Genomic DNA, 13111 nt, shown 5'->3' on the forward strand with positions numbered 1-13111 from the left:
GGTATAGTCAGGTTTGGATGTAAAAGAAAAAGAGAATACATAAAGATAGCTAAGTTATTGACAGTACTATTGAAAGATGGTTTAAAAATGTTCCCATCCTTTTAAGATTTAGTTTTAGGTTTAATATAGTTGGTTTGAGTACTAAAGTACTTTGTAGACACTGCAGTTCCAGTGTGCTATACTGAAATGGAAGTTTGGGGTATATTACAGCTTCAAGCATACATTAAGAGGTAACACTACACCCTTGGGCTAGCCGGGTGGCTCGGCAGTAAAGAATCGGCCTGCAATGCAGGAGCCACGTGTTCGATGCCTGGATCGGGATGACCCCCTGGGAGAGTGCATAGCAACCCACTCCAGTATTCTTGCCTGGAGAATCCCATGGACAGAGGAGTCAGGTGGGCTACAGTCCACAGGGTTGCAGAGTTGTATGTGACCGAAATGACTAAGCACACACCAATGCTGCCCTTTCAGAATCAACAAATCAATGCCAACAAAGCAGCAAACAGGGGGAAAAAAGAAAAAGGAGGAGCTTGGAAAAATAAAGATAGAAGAGGGAAGAGGCTAGACAGCTGCCAAGAAGGGAAGACATTCCTTTTCCAACCTCAATAATCTTTCCATCTGTAGCAAGATCTGGATGTGACATATTGCTTTTTGTAACTTAATCACATTAAACCTATTGTGCTTTGCATAATAATCATTCCCTAAATGAAGACGTTGTTTAAGGTAAAAGAAATATGAATTAAGCTGTGAAACTGATTTAACATTCTTGAAATCATCAGGAGCCTTTGCTAGAAGTCATCATTGATCTTACATGACCAGAGGGAAAGAAAACAATAAAGGATCAAGAATTTGTAATCAATAATATAATAATAATAAATGAATAATAATAACAATTGTTGATTTCTCTCAAAAGGGGACTTTGGATACTTGGGGGTTGGGGAAAAGACAGAACAAGTCATTATACAATCAAAGAGATTATCTTGATAAATTTATTTATTCTTCCTATGGTAATATCAACAGACTTAATCACATGAGCTCTGAAAAGTAAGTGAAATAATTCAGTTCAGCAAAACTATACTAATTGAAATAGATATGTAAGAAATACAGAACTGCATTTTGTAAGAAGCATCCATGTCTGCAGGAATTTTGCAGTGGTTTAAACAAACCAGACAGTGTACAAGGTGTGTACAGATGTGCACAGCTCTGCTGCTGAACTGCTGTCTTGCTGGAAGCTTAGCCTATAGTACTGCATCCTCTCAGTAATTCACAGTTTTCAGGATGCACTGGCCCAGACTAATCAAAATACAGGATTTGGATAAAAACCCAGGTTCTCTTTCCAGTTGTGCCTCCCTGACCCATCTGAAAAATGCAAACATGGTCCTTCTTTACAAAGCACTTTGCGGCCTGACACTTCTCTGTCTTTTCTTCTCACCAGTTGAACATCAATACATTTACACATCGATGGATAACAATGCCGTTAAGAAGTAAACTCCAACTAGTGAGCCCAGAAATAATTAAGATCATGAAAAAGTATGAAGCATTGAGACCAATTTCCTAAAATCACAACCCAAAATAACTTCTGTTACTACCCACGTGAGCTTCAAGACTATTCTGTCTGCCCTCCTATTGCTGACCTCTTTTCCTAAGAATGTGAGGAGCCAGGAGTTCCAGAACTGAGAAAGACTGTGGGAATGGCTTTTGGTCAAAGAACAAACGGGGATTGATGCCTGGGTCTCAGAAGAGGGTGTGGGAAGCAAGTAGAGTTCAAAAATTGAGTTTAAAGGGAGAGTGGAGTCCAGAGCCAGGTATCAAGAAAAGTCTCAGGAAAAGAACAAATAAGGCAGTCAAGGCGGGTGTGGGAGGCAAAGCACAGACAGATTCCTGAACACAATGGGATGCACAGCACTGAGCCCTTATGATGTGCCACAGTTAAGTCTGTGGATGGAGTGGGAAGCATGAAGCTGAGCTGCTTTTTTTTTTTCTTTTTCTTTTTCTTTTTAAAAATATGGAACGCTTCACGAATTTGCGTGTCATCCTTGCGCAGGGGCCATGCTAATCTTCTCTGTATCGCTCCAATTTTAGTATATGTGCTGCCGAAGTGAGCACTGAGCTGCTTTTTTACAGCTCTAAATATTCAACTGTGGGCTTCCCAGGTGGCTCAGTGGTAAAGAATATGCCTGCAGTGCAGGAGATGTGGGTTCAATCTCTGGGTAGGGAAGAGCCCTTGGGAGTAGAAAATGGCAACCTTCTCCAGTATTCTTGCCTGGAAAATTCTACGGACAAAGGAGCTCGGGTGGAATTGCAAAGAGTCAGACATGACTGAGCACTCACGCGGAAATATTCAATTGCCTCCTTAGATATGAAAGCTTTAGAAAAACAAGGTAGAAATAAAACAAGTGTTTCACAGAAAATAGCACTATGAAAAGAAATCTAATTTTCTCATAGAAAAACAAGGAACATGCACCTTTAAATGCAAAAATAAATCAAGTCTCTGAATTAGTCCAACTTTAATAAGTCAGAACATTATCTGGCCTAAATCTCTCCCAGAGTTTATGGACACTGAAATGGATTTATCATTCTAGGGAATCCTGTTCCTCTTCCACCAGTGTAAATAGAGCCTGTTATTGTTAAAGCCTGCTTATCCGGTGGTGGTTTTATTAATCAGGATAAACTAGGTTATTCTTTGGTAACAAATTAACCCTGAAATATCAGTTATTGAACACAGCAAACGCGTATTTCTCGCTCATACTACATGTGCAATGTAAGTCAACAGATCAGCAGTTTTGTTTCACATAATCACATGATGTAAGGAGAGGTTAACAGGATCCTCCAGTCAGAGTATAGCTGGTAGTCATGATAGTAAAAAAAAATCAGATTAAAATCATATTCATGTATGTTTCATTGTTCAGAGCTAGTCAACTGGTCTATCTCCCAAAAGAGGTTGGGATGTATAATCTCCCCTAAACATGAATGGAAAGGAAAATTGGAAAATGTGATGTTTACCACATCTGGTATTATAAAATAATCATATAGTTCTGGAAAATCACCTTCATGGAGAAAAGAAAGGGACATAAGAAGAAGAAAAACCTACGGATACAGATGTAATCAAGAAAGAACAACTGAAGGATTTTAATAGTAATCTGAAATTAGGGTATTTCAGGTACTTCATAAATGTGTGATTTCTGTACATTTGAGGTTTCCCTAAAACATGAAAAAAAAATATTGCTTGGACCTATTAAAGGTAAAATATAGTTTTTAAAAACATAGGATGGAATTCTGCTTTCTGAGGCCTCATAAGACCAAAGAGAGGCTAACAGACAGGCTAATGTCTAGTTGGTGCACACTGCTGAGGTTTCCTGACCAGTAGGGAACTGATGTGACATGTGTTTGCAGGACTATAAAATCTGAAAGAATGAGCCTCATTAACTATCTCGTAATAAGTAAAACCAAATAAACCTTGAGAAAGGTGAAAGTATGAAATCTAAAAGGCAAAAGTGAATAATTTTTAGGTCAGTACAGGACTGTATTCTCCTTAGAATTGCCAAGAAGAAGGAAAGGGTCTGGGGAATTACGATGAAAGGATAACACACTTGGGATTCAGAGGAAAAGAGAAGATGTACAGAGAAGACCAGGAAGCCTCACCTGAGAAGAATTAGCAATCCCACTGGGCAACTGGGAATCTACTGAGCTTGGGATTCTGAAGAGCTTGATCTAGACTACAGACTTGGCAGGTCTCACTTTCAGACAAAGTGAATGAATCAGGATGGGGATTCTTAGACTGCCAACTCTATTTGCATTTTAATGTAGACTAGAAAACCCAGGATTAGTGTTACTTTTAAGAGTTTCTCTAGCTTTTAATCATCCATATTGTTTGGAATTTTTAAAATATCTTTATTCCCTTCTATGTTTGCAGTTAAATCATTAAGGCTCCCAAATAAGGCTCTGTGTTTCAAAAAGTATAGCTGAGGAGAGGTGTTAAAAATCAGGCTGAAAGGCAGTCAGTGACAATCTGGAATAAGAGTAAATAATCAAGATGCTATAGGCCATGCAAGCAAAGAGAAGATGAGAGGGTCAGTCTATGATATAAGTAGAGCCTCATAGGAGGCTTTGGCCTGCCTTATGATGATTGATTCAATTTAGGTGGCAAAGGTTACTGGGATTTCCATTTCTTCATATAAAATCATTCACAGCTTCTTCAAGTTATAGCAAGATTATAAGGTAGAGAGAGTAACTCAGGACCCGGGTCGGTCCTCATCATAAATATTAGCATCCATCACAGACATTCTAAGCATATTTTCTATTCCAGCATCCAAGCCACTGATCCAAATGGTAACTGGCCCAAGAAGTAACCTCTACGGAATGCCGTTTGTTGTGTCTTCCCCGGCTGACACTGAACCATTGGTAGTATTTGTCAGGACGGGACACTTCAACCAGCTGTCACTTCTCAAAGCACTTTCACGCACAGTTGTTGGTGAGGAATTAAGACTGTAACAGCAGGGACAGTAAGGATTAGCTTTGACAGTTCACTCAGACAAGTGCATAGGTCAGCTTTGTCCAAATCAGGATGCCTTTCTATTTTAGAAAGAGGATGATTTCAGTTAATAAAGCTTAATTTAAAAAGAGGTGAAGATAAAGAAATGTGGAAGGCATTTGAATGACAAAACAGAAGAGCACATACAATTGCTGATTAATGCTTTTCAATTAAAAAATATAAAACAGAAACAAAGGTTTCAATGATTAACACAGAATTAGAGGGTAAAAAAATAATGCTTGTAAAATAAGAATATTAGGCCAGCTTTTTGTTAGGGTTCAAAAGAATAAAGGACAGAAACAAGGGCTGCACTATATTCCTAGAAAAAGGAAATGTTAAGAAGGAATAAGACAGATACCTTGTTTTACAATCATAGTGAAATCATGTTCTTAAAATGACTGTTGAGATTTTCTTCAATAGAATGTTTATTTTTTTTCTAGCTTCCTAGAAATATGCTTTTATGACTGAAACAGATGTGCCGTTTAACTCTTTCTCCTTGACCTTTTCACAAGTATCCTAATTCCAATCAGGTAGTGAACAGCTGTTAAACTGCCCTTGAGCTTTGCGGAGAGTGATGAGGCTTCAGACACTGCAGCTTCATCGCTTGCTCATGGTTTAGGTCAGAGATTATAAACTCAGTAATCCAGAGGATATGAAAAACACTCTGATGATGTTGAGAAAAGCCAATCTAACAGCCCTCTTCCCACAGAGGGTGGCAGAGACAGGAGGTGGGTGCTGAGGTTAGGAGGACACATTAGCAGCGAGCATATTGAGTCTTCAGATTATCTGGAGACAGCAGACGTGGTGTTTGGGGACTGGTACACAGGATTTTCAGCCCCTTCGATTCTAGCAGTTGTGCTATGGGTTGGAGCCCTAGGCTGTGTCCTCACGTCCTCAACCTGGCACTTCCACCGTGAACAGCATTCTAACGCAAAACTGACAAAAAGAGTAAATCAGGATAGCTACTCCCACACCCAGTCTAGTAAAGCAGTCTCTTTAAAAGTTGATGTTTGTCTTTAGACCAGGAGTATAGGCATCCATGAAGTGTGCTTGGTAATTCTCCCATGGAGTATAAAAAGATAATTGAATCTACTATTTTTAATCTCAGTATTTTAAAATGATATTTTCTGTGCATTTTAAAATATATGTGACACACTAGGCTGAAGCAACTGAGCACGCAGCACAATAAACTAGAAGATGAGATTGAACATAAAATGACAAATAAACAAAAGGAGAACAGGAGAGAGAAATCAATCTGAATGCAGAGTTCCAAAGAACAGCAAGGAGAGATAAGAAAGCCTTCCTCAGCGAACAATGCAAAGAAAAAGAGGAAAACGATAGAATAAGAAAGACTAGAGATCTCTTCAAGAAGATCAGAAATAGCAAAGGAACATTTAAGGCAAAGATAGGCACAATAAAGGACAGAAATGGTATGGACCTAACAGAAGTAACAGATATTAAGAAGAAGTGGCAAGAATACACAGAAGAACCATACAAAAAAAGATCTTAATGACCCGGATAACCGTGAGGGTGTGATCACTCACCTAGAGTGAGACATCCTTGAGTGTGAGGTCAAGTGGGCCTCAGGAAGCATCACTACAAACAAAGCTAGTGGAGGGGATGGGATTCCAGCTGAGCTACTTCAAGTCCTAAAAGACGATGCTGTGAAAGTGCTGTACTCAACATGCCAGTGCCTTCGGAAAACTCCGCAGCGGCCACGGGACTGGGAAAGGTCAGTTTTCATTCCGATCTCAAAGACAGGCAACGCCAAAAATGTTCAAACTACCACACAATCACACTCATTTCACACACTAGCAAAGTAATGCTCGAAATTCTCCAAGCCAGGCTTCAACAGTTAGTGAATCATGAAATTTCAGAGGTTTAACCTGGATTTAGAAAAGGCAGAGGAACCAGAAACCAAATTACCAAATCCGCTGGATCACAGAAAAAGCAAGAGAGCTCCAGAAAAACATCTACTTCTGCTTCATTGACTATGCTAAGGCCTTTGACTGAATCATGACAAACTATGGAAAATTCTAATAGAGGGAAATATGAGACCACCTTACCTGCTTGCTGAGAAACCTGTATGCATGTCAAGAAGCAACGGTTAAAACTGAACATGGAAAAATCCTAGTTCAAAATTGGGAAAGAAATACATCAAAACTGTATATTATCACCCTGTTTATTTAAGTTATTTGCAGATTACCTCAAGTGAAATGCCAAGTTGGATGAAGTACAAGCAGGAACCAAGATTGTCGGGAGAAATACCAATAACTTCAGATATGCAGATAACACCACCATTATGGCAGAAAGCGAAGAGGAATTAAAGAGCCTCTTGATGAAATGAAAGAGGAGAGTGAAAAAGCTGGCTTAAAACCTAACATTCAAAAAACTAAGATCGTGCTCTCCAGTCCCACCACTTCATGGCACATAGATGGGGAAACAATGGAAACAGTGAAAGGACTTTTATTTTCTTGGGCTCCAAAATCTCTGTGGACAGTGACTGCAGTGATGAAATTAAGATGCTTGCTCCTTGGAAAGAAACCTAGACAGTGCATTAAAAAGCAGAGACGTTACTTTGCCTACAAAGGTCTGTCTAGTCAAAGCCACAGTTTTTCCAGTAGACATGTCTGGATGTTAGAGTTGGACCATAAAGAAGGCTAAGCACCAAAGAATTGATGCTTTTGAGCTTTGGTGCTGGAGAAGACTCTTGAGAGTCCCTCGGACTGCAAGGAGATCAAACCAGTCAATCCTAAAGGAAATCAACCCTGAATACTCATTGGAAGGACTGATGCTGAAGCTGAAGGTCCAGTACTTAGGCCACCTGATGCAAAGAACCAACTCACTGGAAAAGACCCTGATGCCAGAAAAGATTGAAGGCAGGAGAATGGGATGACAGAGGATGAGATGATTGGATGGCATCACCAACTCAATGGACATGAGTTTCAGCAAGCTCCAGGAGATGGAGAAGGACAGTGAAGCCAGGCGTGCTGCAGTCCATGGGGCTGGAAAGATTCAGACATGACTGAGCAACTGAACAACAACAATAAATAAATCCACATATATGGAGCTATATGCTCACTGTGTGTGTGTGTGTGTGTGTGTGTGTGTTTGCATGCTCAGCTCCTCAGTCGTGTCCTATTCCTTGCGACCCCATGGACTGTAGCCCACCAGGACCCCTGTCCATGGGATTATCTCAGAAATAATACTGGAGTAGATTTCCATTTCTTCCTCCAGGGGATCTTCTGACCCAGGGATGGAACCTGCATTTCTTATGGCTCCTGCATTGGAAGGCAAGTTATTTACTACTGAGCCACTTGGGAAGCTGGGCTGCTATAACAAAATACCATAAAGTGGGTGGCTTATAAACACCAAACATTTTTTTCTCATAGTAATGGAGGCTGGAATGCCAAGATTCATTATCTGGTGAGGGCCAGCCTCTTAGTAGTCCATTTTTTTGTTAAAAGCTTATACGTAGCATAAAGGATCTCTTTCATAAAAACACTAATTCCATTGCTCTAATGGCCCCAAGACTCTACCTTCTAAATATTGTCACCTTGGAGTTTAGAATTTCAACAGATGAATTTGGAGGGTACACAAACATTCAGGTCAAAACACATTTAATTTTTTTTTTTTTTTACTGGTAGCGGCACATATAAACAAAAAGTGTTACAGAGCACTGTTCTAGATTACTCCCCTCCCCCAGCCAAATGTTCATAGGAAACAAAGTACATTTGCAAGGCACCATGTCACAGTAATTTTCTAAAAGTTACTGAGAATAAATTTTTTGACTTAGAATACTGATCAGACTGGTGTCACTACAGGCCATAGGGAAGGAAAAATAAGGGAAGGGAGAAATGAGAAATAAAGTTTCTTTTCGAAGGTAACATCTCTCTTCAATAATAAACACTTAAGTAAAAGACCCAGACTGTGACCTTCCTTATCCTTACATCTATGGCATACAATACAAACTGTGGTGTGAACCATGTAACTCTGGTGAATAATATGGTAAACCAAAGGAATAAAATTCAGACCAAGGGTACCACCTTGGGGAGGGTTTGTTTAGCGAGTAGAGGACACCAGATAAAGAATTTCAGGAAGATGGAGCTGTAGAGTGTGGTCATCAGGCAGTTTCCTTATAAGGAATAGGACGGTAAACAGAGGACACTGACCTCACAAACAAAAACTGAGAGATCAAATTCAAGACCACGGGTTGTAAACAGGTGGCCATGGCCAAATCCAGCCTGTAGACCTGATTTGTTTGATTAAAGGTCATGTATAAATTTTGAATTTGTTGTAAACATTTAAAACTTGGGAGATTTCACACCAAAAAAATATCCATAATTATGTCTTCTCTTGATAAATGAGAAATCTGACAATACATGGGCCCACATTCTTGAATAGCCACCCATGAGTTGGAGATGAAGTATGTTGCTTATGGAGAAAGGGCAGAATCTCTTACTCTAATTTCGTCCCCTGAAAATGGCTGTTTCCGACATCTATGTTTATTCCATTGTTCTCAGTCCAGAGAAAACAACAACACAGAATGCTGAGAGAAGTTAGGATAGCAACCAAGAAACTGAATGATCAGCCTCTTGTCGTACGTCCTCACCCTGCCCCACTGCCCACCACTTGCCAGATACGCTCTAGGAATCAGAGATGGGAAGAATCAAAAGCAAACAGAAAAGATGAAGTGCCTCTTCCAACTGAACTTCTCTCTTAGCTGAAAGAACTGGAAAACAAGTCATTAAGTATCAGTTATCAGTGACAATAATTTCTGAAATATTTGGGATGTTTTATGGACCAGTCACGGCTCTCTCTCTTATGTGCCTTGTGTTTTTTTACACATATTAATTCCCACAGAAACTCCATGAAAAGGAAATAATTGCATCCTATTTTCAAATAGGAAATTGATAAGAGATAAAATGGAGATAAGCAAACTGCATGAAGTCCCACAGCTAGTAATGGTGAAGGAAGAATGGGTCACAGCAGTCTGGCTTTAGAGGTGCGGCATTTAACCCCATATCACACCATTAAGTGCTAAGCAGAGTGTTAAAATAGGCTGATGTGACAGAGAGAGACTTGGCAGCTACTTTAGATTTGAAAGTTAAGAAAAGCCTTTTAGGAAGTGACATTTAAACTGAGATCAGAAGGATACAACCAGGCAAAAACATCAGAAGTAGACTAAAGGGACAATTAGTGTAAATGACTAAATTTGGAAAGAGCCTGGCTTAGTTAAGAATCTGATACAAGTTGACCAGTGTGCTGCAGCTTGATGTGAGAGAGAATGAGAGAGAAAACTGCAGAGACCAAGTTGAAGAGGAAAGCACAGATCATTCCCCACGATAGGCAATTTAGATTTGATTCCAGTTGGAAGTCATTGAAGGATTACAGGCTGAGAGATGACAGAATCTGATTTACATTGCAAAAACATGACCACGCTCACCTTTACCCAAGCGAGGTGTTTATAAACTGATCTTAATGTATGTTTCTAGCTGCTTCTCCCATTCTTTCTCCTCCATGCATGCTGTGCTTTAAACACCAACATTTCAAGTAGCTAGTGTTATGCTGGAAAACTGATTTCATGGGAACAAAGTCCTGATTTGTAGCATTTGCTCATTTCTGTGGTGTAAATACTTTCATGATAGATGATTTTATATTATCAATAATTTAACAACCAGCTTGCAAAATTTCTAAATATTTAACTATCAGCTTTTGAGAGCTGGTTCCAGCTGGCTTCAACATAGCTATATCCCAAATATCTTCACCTGAAACTCATCAGGCCCTTATATGCATGCCTTTCTGTTCTCTCTCATACAATTTAACCACTGTAGAGCTGCGGTTATGGGTGTAGCACCATTGGTTTCAGCTGGACTCAGATTCAAATCTCAGCTTTATAAATCAGCCACATGGTCCCAGGGAAAGTTTTAATTTCTCTACACCTGTGCTATCCCATTTATAACTTGGGAGTCATAATAGCCTACCCTAAGGTATTGTTACAAGAATCAAATAGAATTAATAGAAAGCATTTAGCAAAGTACCTGGAGTATTAGATTATGTACTTTAAAAGCAATTTTAATTTATTCATCTCCTCTCCCACCATACGCCCTAGCTAGGAGTTGGGAAAAGCTATGGTGTTCAACAAGTGTGCCCTTCAATATCTTGTCTTTTGAGAGCTAGGTCTCTGCCTGGCTCTAAGATGCTTTCCAGGATTCACACAAGAATCTTTTTCTCTTATATGGTAAAGAAATTACTCAATGATATAAGACATATTTTACATATAACATAAAAATAAATAGCAGCTGAAAGTATTAGTATCTTTTTTGTAGTAAGGTTTCTTGATGGCAGGAAATACTTCAATACTCTGGTTGCCTCTTGCCATTGTGTTTTATCTTGATATCGAGTCATTTGTGATTTTTTTCTATGGAGGCAGACATTTGAGGTAGATAATTTAGCCTTAGCTTCCACCTGTCAATTTTTATCCACTAGAATCCTGTGAACACCTAACTTAGTGTTTAGTTGTATCAACACCAAGAACAGCTTTACTCAATGACTTAAAAATATAGGTTCTAGTGACAGCTTGGTGCTACATTTGTGACCCGAAGTCTCAGACTCTCTGAGATTTAATATTAGGATGAATTCAGAGTCTATACTTGCTCTAAAATTCATTGAGTCTACCTACTGAAATATTTATAAATTCCAAAAGCACGTTCAAAGCCAACAGAAAAAAATACTTTTGGCATCATTCTCATGAGATTAACATAAATAAACCTAGGTGTCTATAGCAAATCAAAGCAGAATATTGAGGCAAGTGTATGAATAATTCAGAAACAAAATAAAATAAAGCAAAATAAGAACTTGCATCTCTAAAGGTATGAGAATAGGCTTAATTTACAGTCCTATTCAGCAATCACTAAAATTGCAGTGCAGAGATCCCATATCAAATCCCAGCTTAAAGGAATGTTATAGGCCAATATCAAGTAAAAAACGTGTAAAGGCAATCCAGGTGCCCTTGCTTGTTTCCTCACCAAATTTACAAAGATACTTAAGAATCACTAGAAATAAAGAAATCAGATGAGATGACTCTATCAGTTCGTTAAACGTATGATGCCTTAATCAATATATTTATGAGCCTAAACTCTGAAAGAGTGCTTGTCCCAAAATATGTATCTTATGCACCCCAATTTAATATTTAAGATCAAAGATTGACAACAGTATGTTCTAAATTATCTTGATATACTGTCAACTCATTTAAGGGAACCATTTTGTTAGTTCCCGAAAGCTAATATGCAGACTATAATGCACCCTGAGCAGTGTAACCACTAAGGCTACTGCCATTTGAAACGCTAAAGTGGTTGTGTATCACTCATTAGCAATGCAAAACCTGAGTCCAAAAGAGATTTTAGCCTACTATTAAGCATTTTATATCAACCAGTGAATAATCACTATGAATAATACCAAAAGAATTTTATCCCAAATACATATTTCAGGTGACAATAAATAATAAGCCACCAACATTGCTTGTTATCTCCAAGCCCTAACTAAGATAAATTACAAACAGAGTTTTTCAGGTATGGCTAAACAGCTCTGATGATATTTCCAGATTTGCGTTATGGAATATGTGCAATTTATATTATCAATCACATTGTTGTTGACTGAACTTTGCATTCCTATGACCAGTTCAGTATAAGACTTACCAAAATTGAAACAGTGAAAGAAGCTAAACTGAAAAGGCTACGTACTGTATGATGCCAACCATATGACATCCTAGAAAAGGGAAAACTATGGAGACTGTGAAAATACTAGTGGTTGCCAGGGGTTAGGAGGGAAGGAGGTATGAACAGGCAGAGCACAGAGGATTTTTAGGGGCAATGGAACTCCTCTGTATGATACTATAATGATGGATAATGTCATTACACATTTGGGTAAACCCACAGAATGTGCAACACCCATGTAAACAATGGACTTTGGGTGATTATGATGTGTCATGTAGGTCCATCAACTGTAACAAATGTGTCATGGTGGGAGATCCTGATAATGGGGAAAGCTCTGCCTGTATGGGGGGAGCAGGAAATGGCAACACACTCCAATATTCTTCCCTGGGGAATCACATGGACACAGGAGCCTGGTGGGCTACAGTTTATGGGGTTACAAAAGAGTCGGAGTGACAACAACTGAACAACGACAACAACAAGGCATGTATGGAAACAGATGGTATGTGGGAAATCTCTATACTTTGTTTTGCTGTGAATCTAAAACTGCTCTAAAAAGTCATGTCTGTACAAAATAAAAATTGAAAATAGAATGTTCAGTTCATTTCAGTTCAGTTCCTCGGTCGTGTCCAACTCTTTGCGACCCCATGGACTGCAGCACACCAGACTTCCCTGTCTAAAACCAACTCCTGGAGTCTACTCAAACACATGTCCATTGAGTTGGTGATGCCATCCTACTATCTCATCTTCTGTTGTCCTCTTCTCCTCCTGCCTCCAATCCTTCCTGGCATCAGGGTCTTTTCAAATTAGTCAGTTCTTTACATCAGGTGGCCAAAGTATTGGAGTTTCAGCTTTAGCATAAGTCCTT

General features: G+C 39.1%; 1 non-coding gene across 1 annotated transcript; it reads right to left on the reverse strand.

The window, feature by feature from the left end:
• Nucleotides 1-1999: 1999 nt before the first annotated feature.
• On the reverse strand, nucleotides 2000-2106 carry LOC122427901. Its single transcript, XR_006265592.1, has one exon. It is a non-coding gene; the product is annotated as a U6 spliceosomal RNA (small nuclear RNA).
• Between the last annotated feature and the right edge of the window lie 11005 nt (nucleotides 2107-13111).

Source organism: Cervus canadensis, chromosome 25 (genome assembly GCF_019320065.1).
Source record: "Cervus canadensis isolate Bull #8, Minnesota chromosome 25, ASM1932006v1, whole genome shotgun sequence".
NCBI classification, from domain to species: Eukaryota; Metazoa; Chordata; class Mammalia; order Artiodactyla; family Cervidae; genus Cervus; species Cervus canadensis.